General features: G+C 31.6%; 1 long non-coding RNA gene across 1 annotated transcript in view; it reads left to right on the forward strand.

The window, feature by feature from the left end:
- LOC146999128 (uncharacterized) overlaps positions 1 to 8,833 on the forward strand; it is an 83,697-nt gene that overhangs the window by 19,799 nt on the left and 55,065 nt on the right. The window lies entirely within an intron of this gene.

Below are 8,833 nucleotides of genomic sequence, written 5' to 3' on the forward strand. Positions count from 1 at the left end.
TTACTTTTGTAAGCCCCGTGTTGTACTACATTTGTGGTGTATAGGGACATTTTATCAAAAATCTGCAGTTTTCATGATATACAGCTTAATGAACTTAATGAAAGTTACGTCAAGTTTTTCATACGGTTATTGGCGGTCAATTCACTTAATGTAAGAGGTTTAATATTTTCTTTGTAAAAATAAGAAGTCTTTCATGATTAAGAATTCTTTGAATTCTTCAAGAAATAAATGTACTGTTAAGGTGAAATTTTAAAAACTTTTCTTAAATTAACTTCTGTATTGTTTTCATTAATCATAAAAAGATTTTAGTATTTATCTTGGCCAAAACTTGAAGATTACTCTGACAACTGTATATTATAAAAGCACTCTAAGAGTAGGCAGTTCAGATATAGAGATGCTATAAATCTCGATAAAGTGGATTTACAAGCAGTAGCTTTTTTATCTCATTCAAAGTGGCAGTCTCTGAAACGCTGCGGTATTTCGTTTTATGTCAGAGTGATAGATAAAGGACTAAAATTTCTCAATGTAAAAATTATTGGCCTTTTTGTCACTTTGTGTACCTACCGAACAGTGTTAAAGGAATCATGAAAAGGTCAATTTTTTCTAAACTTCAAAAAATTTAATTAAATTAAATCTTTTGTAAGAAATAAACAAAGAGTATATTTCTGTGTGCGCGTGTGTGTAAGAATCGCATAGTACAGAGAAAGATTGGAGTAGAACTTTTGGTTCACATTTGGTACATTTGGGTACACATGCCCTTGTATATGGTGATTTGGTACACATGCTGTCCGAAAGCTAAAAAATATGTACCTAGTAATAAAAATTTCAAAAATTGATTCAGTTATTTTTTTCAGGAATGAAACGATTTTTTGTACATTTTTGTCATGTTCCTTCGCTTTAGGAACGAACTAATAATTTCAAAACGCCACTATTTGTATCATCAGATGCAGCGAGAAAAAGTCCTTTCAAATGAAGATTATTCATATCTCTAACGTAATTTATCTACATTTCACGAGTTTTCGAAAACCACTCAATATTTTTAATCACTGGATGTACGTAATTTTCATTTTTCAATATCCAAAAATGCATCCAGTGCAAAATTTTCAAATTTTTAAAAATTCAAAAGAATCATTTTGCTGTTAAGGTAAAAGGGATTAAAAATATATTCATTAGTCGAGTTTCTGCATTTTTTGTTAATATTTTGCGAAAAAATTTTGTTACTTCGAGGTTTGACTTGCAACCAGTTTTTACTATGGAAAAGCCAACATGTAACAGTTGACGGAAAAAGTCAGGCAAAAAGAGCTGGGCTCCATGTTATGTATGCGAAAAGAAATTAAATGTTTTAAAGTTATTTTTTGTGAATCTCGTAATGCTATGATTATGTTATAACTTTATTTTTCGCAACATAACTTCATTAGTGTAGTTATTTTCTACGTTATTCTCGTTTTTTTTTTCTTACAGTACTTTTTATTTCCATTTTAGGATATGTATATAACAGCTTAAGAATTGGTGTTTAAAACAAATTGTGAAGAAAATTAGATAGCTATTCTTTTGCCATTTTGTATATTCTTCTTAGCATGCCATTTTAAAAGTCATTATGACTAGTATAATATTAATAAAACAGAAATATAAATTTGTCTTAATAATTATTATGAAAATAAGGTTGGAAAAGTCATTAGGATAATGATTTGGATTTAAATTAACATCAAAATTTCATCTTGTATTGTACAATATTAACGGAACGAAATAAAAGGAAAATTGGGCAATAAAGTAAAAGTTTAGTTCATTTTGTTATATAAATTCCTTTGTTTTATATTTTATTTTTAGTTATATAATTTTATTTTTAGCGCAAAAGGGACATTAATCCCGAAAGGGATATTAGTTTCGAAACGGCATTTTCCTTTAGTTAAATCACTATAAACGGCGTATCACTTTAAGTTGTTGCCACCAGATATTATCAATGTGCATTATATTCAAAGAAATTAAATAATGAAGAATCTGCATATGTCTGTTTCTCGATTTGTGAAAAAACGACAGTACCCAAAGCCGTGAAACTTTGAAGCTCGAATTTTGAATTTCCGATTTGTTTTATTATCTATTTCATATTTTGTAAAACTTTAACGAATTTTTAATTAACAAACTTAATGATTACAAAACCAGCAGTGCCAACATTGTACGAAATACGAAATTAAACACTTTTATCTCTGGCACACGAGACCGTCTATCGGTCGAGTTTTAATTCTAAAAATATGCTGTTTTTAAACGTTTTTAGATTTTTCTGTTGAATCGAATTTTATGCGGCCTAAGAGAAATGAACGTGATATTTAATAAATAATTAAACACACAAAATGTTAATAATAAAAAGAAAAAAAGTTTTATAAAGCCAACTTGGTAAGAAAAACGAAGCATTGATATGATGAACAGAGAAAAAAAGTTAAAAATACAGAAAAGTGTATGCCAACACTTAATGCTGCATTGGGAATTTTAAACAATGTTGCTTTTAAATTTTTTGTAACTTTGTGTTAAATTGTAAATGGCATAACTTCGAAGAAAATGATGTTTAATATTAAAGCTAAAAAAAAAAAAAAAAAAAAAAAAAAACTGAAATGTTTTAGATTTTAAATTACGTCCAAAGGGACGTTTTTTAACATTTTGTGTGTTGTGTGTTACCTTTCTTTATTAAATATCATGTTCCTCGCACTTAAACCATAAGATCCAGTGCAACAGCAATATCGCAAAATAGTTTTAAAACGAGCATATCTTTAGAATTTCCGATACAGAGACTCACGCGCTGGAGATAAAAATGTTTTTTCTGCACAACGTTGCCATTGCTCGCTTTGAAATCCTTGAGTTTGTTAATCAAAAATTCGTCAAAGTTTTAAAAAATAGGAAATCGATCATAAAACAAATTTCAAATTTCAAATTTGGTCTTCCACATGCTCATATTCGTTGGAGGATTACGTTATTCAAAATTCGATGATCTATGTACCGTTATTTTATGACAATGTGAGAAATATACATACATTTACGCAGATTTTCATTATTTAATTTCTTCAAATATAATGCAGGACTCTAACATTTTATGGCAACAGTTTGAAAAGTGAACCGACATTTATGAGTCCGACGCTAAATGCCAAAACGAAACTAATAGTCCTTCGGGATTCAAATCCCTTTGGACTAAAAAGGTTTAGTAGGAGTGATGTAATGGCACATTGTAGACTGCGAGCTCAACGACAATGTAAAGAACCTCAACAAACCCTTTTGGGAGACTGTTAAAATCTGAAACAGTATTGTATGGCAATTGTATAAGTACTGTAAAAAATACTCCACATTGATTGTCATCACTTAAATGTATCACATTTAACTTATTTATATACCAAATGTAGCATTCATTTAATGCATTGCCAAATTCATATATGTGTATACATACAATATAATTTCACTAATATATAGTATTGATTTATGTTATAAGAGTGTTCATATGTAATACTGTGCTTTTCAAAATATCTTGTAACAAAAGAAAATAATATGTACTGAACAACAGGCCTTGTATGCCAATGTAACTGATTTCCGCAGAAATGACGTTCAATTCCGTACGGCATGAACTAGGACGAATGTCATCTTCGCGGTGTACAGTTATGATGATAATAAGAACTGGCTTCAAATTCCTGGCGAACGGGATTGGCTGCATTGGGAGTTTAATGCTTTTGCCCCATTTAACATGAAAGCCATGCAGTTCCTCTTAAAATGTATTCTTCACAAATACTTACATTCCTCGCTTTAGGCAGATATTTCAATTTTTTTACATAAAAGCACTAATAAAACTGCCTCGGCGCAAGTTTTATATTTCCTTTGTGTTGTAACTAAAGATTTTTAGTTCTACGAAGAACTTCGTGCGTTGAGTACACTAACTGGACGAACTCACGGAGTTGACATTTTCCGAAAATTCAGAGAAGTATGTCTTCAGTTACAATTAAATGCCAGTAATTTAGTCAGTGTCTGCTCTTCTTCGAAGGTGTACCTTCCATGAGAGGTTAAAAAAGGATTCTTTGTTTTATTAAAAAAGAAAAATTTAAATCTGAAGCATTTTGCATCATTCACTGCATTTTGTGTCAACAAAATCTTTGCGCAAAATCCACCATCCCACAAGACACTTTGGATAGAACTATTGTGACTGTCAACTATATTCGCGTAAATCGTGAATTTTGGCAATAGGATTTGATAAATTTTTAACTTTACGATCAAAAATTTTAAACTTTTATCAAGAACGGGGAAAATATGTGATCTATCAGATGCAGCATTTTTCAGAAACATTGCATTTTTGTCTCATATCATGACAAAACAAAACAAAAAATTAATATTTGCTTCAAGGTAAAACGAAGCGTACAAACGAAATGCATCAAAAGATCCCAGCCTATCGAAAAAGATTGACATTTTTCGAAACATCGCACTCTCGCTCGGATATATTTGTAGAACACTTCCTGGAGCTAGCAAAAATATTGAATAAGCAGAAAAGGGAAAATAAAATAGTCAATGAATGTGTAGGTTTAGTTTTTAATCGAAGAATATGCTGAAATATTTTCAGATTTTGATGAGCACAGTTCTGCTATGAAACTGGTATTTTAACCGCATTAAATACTAGATATAACCGACATTTCTACGGAACTAAAAATAGAATCATTTTAGTTGGGGAAAAATAGAACCCTCAAATCCCTTTTTGGTGTTAAAAAGGATTCCATAGAAGACTGGAAAAATGTTGTTGAATATCCGTGCCTACGACAGCATGCACGCCGTTAACTTTCCTGCTTTGAAAGTATACTTACTACTGCGAGTCAACATTTTCTCTCATGACGAAAATTAAAATTAGTTAAGAACGTAAATTAGTGATGCTCATTTAGAGGATAAATTGAGGCTGCGCGTTACGAAGCTTGATCCAAAGATTCAATAACTTTCAAGCAAGAATCAAATGTAATATCTCAATAAATTATATTTTTTGATGCGATTTTGAAATTATACAATGTAAGTTTTTTATAAATTATTTTTACTCTATTTATTTATAATGTAATAAATTTATTTAAAAGTACTTCTACTTTATTTTTTGAAGCTTTATTTAAATACATGTAGTTGTTTATTAAAAAATAATTAAAGACTAATGTTATAACAAATTCTTACACTTGCGCGAATACAAAAATACTTTACATTGTAACATTTTATGTTAGATACTAAATAAACGAATTACTGTTTTTTGTATTATTTCTATATAATGCAATAAATTGATAAAACTCCAAGACAAAACCTATAATAATTTCACAAAAATCCGCATTTGTAGGTATATTAACTTATGCGGCCTCCTTTATTACGGTCTAATTTAAATGTGACCTCTAATGGTAAAAAGGTTTCCCGCCTCTGCTATAGTGTGTTTTGTTGTAGTTCATATATAATCTAATCTAATGTAATAAAATCTTAGTTAATACTAATGCTTTAGATTGGCATAGTAACCGTTATAGTCTGAATGAAAGATTAAGTACTACATTATGTTATTATTGTTATGAAAAATATATGATTAAATAATTTATTTGATTATTGGTGTGAAAGGTAATGAAAAATAAATAATTTATTTGATTATTGGTGTGAAAGGTAATGAAAAATAAATAATTTATTTGATTATTGGTGTGAAAGGTAATGAAAAATAAATAATTTATTTGATTATTGGTGTGAAAGGTAATGAAAAGTAAATAATTAAATAACATAAATTAAAATGGAAGGAATACATTTTTACAGTTAAATGAACCGTAGAAAATAAATGGATTACCTGAAAATATTTGATTATCTGAATTAAATTACGGCAGAAACAGAAATCAATTTATATCGTAGCTTTGGAATGTTCGAAATCGGCTAATGAAAAGAATTAATTTTATGATATATTTAAATACTTGTACTAATAAAACATTACATGCATTAAGCTTTTTTCATGAGCAGAAACAATTGTCTGATGCCCGTATTAATGGAGATAAAAACTGTCATCTTAGCATGCTCAATGCAGCACTTTAAGACACCTGCCTTAGGAGAATTTTATGAAGGAAACTGGTTTGCATTTATGCACTGATGTGCCGACCAACCAGCATAGTGGTTAGCGACGCTGATTCGGTACCGAAGGGATCGAGCTCGAATATCGGAGAAGGCATGGAGGATTGTAAACTAAATATGCTGAGAGCCGAAAATCCTCTCGAGAGATTGATGGTAGGGGAAGAGGGGGGCGAGACCCTCGGATCCGTCCCCGCTTATTTCGTGAGAAGCGTCTCTCAATATCTACTGCAGTTATTTGGAGTATACATGGAAAGCTGCGTCCTTTATCGATAACTGTTCTCCAATTTCAGACAAATCTGATTTCTAGTCAAAAGAAGGGATATTTTCCGCATAGTTTGGAAACAAAATTTTTTAGTCAAAACAGTATTAAATTTAGTAGATGCAGTACCTGAAATTGTCCTTTTGGCCTTCTTAAAACGTCGTCTAATTAAGCAGTCTATTGGGTTAGCACGGAAACACTGTTGAGTTTTTAGTTTAAGATAAAACTCAATTTTTATCTGCGCGAAAATGAGCTTTAATCAGCCAAATATCGTCCATTATGTTCGGTAACATTTTCCGATCTTTCTGGTAACGTCCTGACTCCGTTCTCGTGGAGCTCCGGGTCTTTATCAACAAAAAACTCAACTCAAGTGCAATTTGAGGTCATCATTATTACTGAATTTTTTACCATTTAAGAAGTTTCCTAAACTTCAAAATAAATGATAATCCAATGGTGCAAGATCGAGGCTATATGTAGTATGCGACATCACTTCCCAATCAAGCTCCAGTAATTTCGTACGTTTTGTTAAATATATGTGAGGCCTCGCATCGTTGTGTTGGAAGACGTTTCCTTTCCGATTAGCCAATTCTGGCCTTTTCATCTTATACTGCTTGCTCTAATTTCGTACGTTGTTGGCAGTAAACATCTGTGTTGATCATTTGGTTACTTAAAAGCAGCCAAAATACACAGCATCTCTGTAGTCCTAACAAATTGAGAGCATGTTTTTTTTCTGAGGCAATTTAGCTTTCGATATGAATTGTGCTGATTCATCATGCTTGGACCATGATCATTTTTCGGTTAATATTATCGTAGACGTTACATTTTTTATCACTATGATAATTCGTTTAAAAAATGGTCGATTGCGTTGCGTATGAGTGCGTATCGCAAATATTGATTCGTTATGTTGTAGGCCCATTAGGATTTTTTAAAGCAGGAGACATGAAAAATGAGCAATGCCCACCCCGAAACTCGAACCTAGACCTCTCGAATATGCGTCGAGTGTGCTACCGTTACACCACAAAGGCATGCAGAAAGGATGGAAAAAATACCTTATGTTGCATTGGGTCGGAGTGCGCCTACTTCTGGTACATTATATTGCATTTTAAAGGATGACTAGGGATTAGGGAAATCAATCGCCAAATCCTGGTGGTGAAGAATCATCATAGACACCGTTTTTAGTTCGAGCGCCCCCGTAGAGTCATTAGGTATTTTTTGAAGCACGATGCATGAAAAATGAGCAATATTCACGCGGAACTCGAACCCGGACCTCACGAATACGCGCCTATTGTGTTTGCAGAAAGGAGAGAGAAAATACCTTTATACTGTTAAGTGAATTTCTTTTAATTAATGCGGGACTCAAATATTGAGCTTCTTAACTAGTCCAAGACATCTTTATGTGATTTTCGGTTGTTGTGTATGATACATTTACATTTTTTGCAACCTCTCGCACAGTTATATGAAGATTCGTCTCAATTATAGCTTTAATTTTGTCGTCAACTTCAGAAAATCGGCTTCGAGTAAAAAAATCTTTAGAAAGGAATTTTTTAAACCAATTCTGATACACTTGTTCTGTTAAGAAATCAACACAATAAACTTCACATATCTCTTCATAAGTTGCTTTCTTGCATTTATGAAAATGAAAAAGTAAATTATGAAGAAATGTTTATTTTTGCACCCCATGTTAAAATTGACCATAAACGAACAGTTTTATAAAAAAAATACAGAAATTAATTTTTATAGCAACCTAAAAGTGTCAGCTGCCTAATCACAAAAGAAAAAAAGTTACAAGATTCATAGAAAAATAACAAAACGAACATAACGCTATCTGTTTGTGCAGGCCGAAATTACTTTCTTGCCAACCCAATAATTTATTGCGTCAACTGAATGCAAATTTTTTATTTACAAGGATTTAATAATTAAAATTGAGATTCTGAAGGTGGATCTGATTGACGCAAGATTTTCTTCAATTTGGTCTGTAAAACGCCGTTAAAAGCTAAGGTAGGGGGAAACAAGACTTTCTCGAGAGAGAGAAACATATAATCCTACATAATATCCTATATAAACATATAATACTATAATTCTACAGAACTCAACATGCGTAAAATGCCTTAAAAAGTTTAGAAATGCCAGTAAGGAAAAATCCATAAAAGTGACATTCATAACCTTGTGGGCTGTCAAGATAGATATGTCTAACAGATTTAGGTGCCTAGGATATGTCTGCCTAGTACAAATGAGTTCATAGGAATTAAGAAGTGTTATTTCAAAAGCAACCTTATTTTTCGGTGTGTCTACCAGAACATGGCTTAAAACGCTCTGAAATGCCTAAAAAAGGCCCAAAAGTACTCTCAAGTTAAAAAACGCTTCAAACGAAGATACTCCAAAACAACAACAGAAAAAAAAAAAAAAAAAAAAAAAAAAAAAAAAACCCGCACATGTTAAAATCCGTATTTTCGTTGGTCGTGAGAGAGACACAGAGTCAGGTAGATA

This window comes from Stegodyphus dumicola, chromosome 1 (assembly GCF_044657685.1).
Source record: "Stegodyphus dumicola isolate Sdum_Otavi_A_Nest chromosome 1, ASM4465768v1".
NCBI lineage: Eukaryota > Metazoa > Arthropoda > Arachnida > Araneae > Eresidae > Stegodyphus > Stegodyphus dumicola.